Source organism: Trachymyrmex cornetzi, unplaced genomic scaffold, assembly GCF_001594075.2.
Source record: "Trachymyrmex cornetzi isolate Tcor2-1 unplaced genomic scaffold, Tcor1.1 scaffold874, whole genome shotgun sequence".
Classification (NCBI taxonomy): Eukaryota; Metazoa; Arthropoda; class Insecta; order Hymenoptera; family Formicidae; genus Trachymyrmex; species Trachymyrmex cornetzi.
Window position 1 is genome coordinate 5328 of NW_017300217.1, and position 1866 is coordinate 7193.

Genomic DNA, 1866 nt, shown 5'->3' on the forward strand with positions numbered 1-1866 from the left:
TTGTACGATCTTTGACGATCACCCCATCCTCGCATCATGAGAAGAGATATTCTCTCTCGTTCTGAAAGATAAGCCATCGTAGATGAAAAATAATAAAAACGAATACTGAATCTGTGAGGGAAAATATTTCAAACGATATGAAAAATATTTTAAATCAATTAATTTTGAAATAATTTATCCGGCTGAATCACACACAGATCGCTCAGATAAAAGATTCGAACACATTGAATATTCGATCTATTTGAACAGTTCGAAGTTCCAACAAATGAGCATTTGATTCGAATTGTTCAGACAGTTCGAACAATTCGAACTTAAACAGTGATCGGTATGAATTGTCAATTCGTCATGTCTGAAGTTCGGATAGTAAAGAAAATGCAGTATGCACTGGAAAACTAAACGTAACGTGTTACGGATGTTTTTGTGTGGAGACCTTCACGATTTTGCTACGTTATGTTTTTGTTTGTGCGTTAATTGAAGGTAAAGATTCACGGACCACCGACCGATCTCGTCTTGACTGGACAGTCTCCAAAATTAAATATTTTGGATAATGCTAATGCCGGCGATACTGTAACTTTGAAGCATTATAACTTGAAAAGTACTTCATAAAAAAATATTTCATTATAGCGTTTTGGAAAGCTCTCGACATCAGCTATTAGATTCTTGAATCAAAAATAGGGTGTTCTATTTAAGAAAATTAATATAACCTTGACCTGACCTTGGCTACGCAACCCAAGGTTAAACTGATAGGATCAGTAAATAGATATTTTTAAATGATATAACTTTTGTCTGAAACACTTTTCTGTAAAACTTATATTTCCCGAGATATTTAGGTGTCCCGACCTTTTTGGGACACCCTATATATAAATTAATAAAAATAGTACCACTTGGGTTTCATTATTTAGTTTGATACAACAGTTTTCTTATACGTGTCATTCAGTTTTTATCACATAAATTGATAAAAGTACCATTTAGATTAACTTTTTCATTTGATGCATATATTAGGTGTACAACTTTGCTTCCGCCGTTTTCCTATAGATGGCTTTAGCGGTAAGTGGTGGTTGAAATAAATAGATCATAGACGTCATACAATAAACTTGGGCATCTGTCAATCTGTCAACATAATCCCATAGAAACATTAGTCGATTTGTGTCTGCATCATGAAGTTATTCTCGATTGAAAATGTCAGTTTACGAGCCAAATTCTCGTCATTTGCTGGAGGTTTTAATTTTCTGCTTCAATATGAAGAAATGTGCGGGTGAGGCTCATCGAATGCTCTCAAATACTTATGGTGAGGTCGCTATTAGTGAAAGAACGTGTCCTGAGTGGTTTCAACGCTTCAAGAACGGTGATTTTGACGTCGAAGACCGGCATAGCGGTGGAAGAGAGAAAGTTTTCGAAAATGCAGAATCGGAGACATTACTTGATCAAGACTCGTGTCAAAATCAAGAAGAATTGGCACGATCATTGGGAATGACTCAACAAGTCATTTTAAAACGCTTCAAAGCCATGGGAATGATTTAGAAGCAAGGAAATTGGGTGCAAGCCGACAGATATTGAACGGCGTTTGTTTGCTTGTGAACAGCTGCTTGAAAGGCAAAGACGGAAGGGATTTCTGCATCGCATTGTGACTGGGGAAGAAAAATGGGTTTATTACGATAACCCCAAGCGCAGAAAATCCTAGGAAGTTCCCGGCCATGCTTCCACGTCGACGGCCAAACCGAATATTTACAGCTCCAAGGTTATGCTCTGTATTTGGTGGGACCAGCTCGGCTTAGTGTATTATGAGCTGTTAAAACCGACTGAAACAATCACAGGCGATCGGTATCGAACGCAATTGATGCGTTTGAGCCGAGCATTGAAAGACAA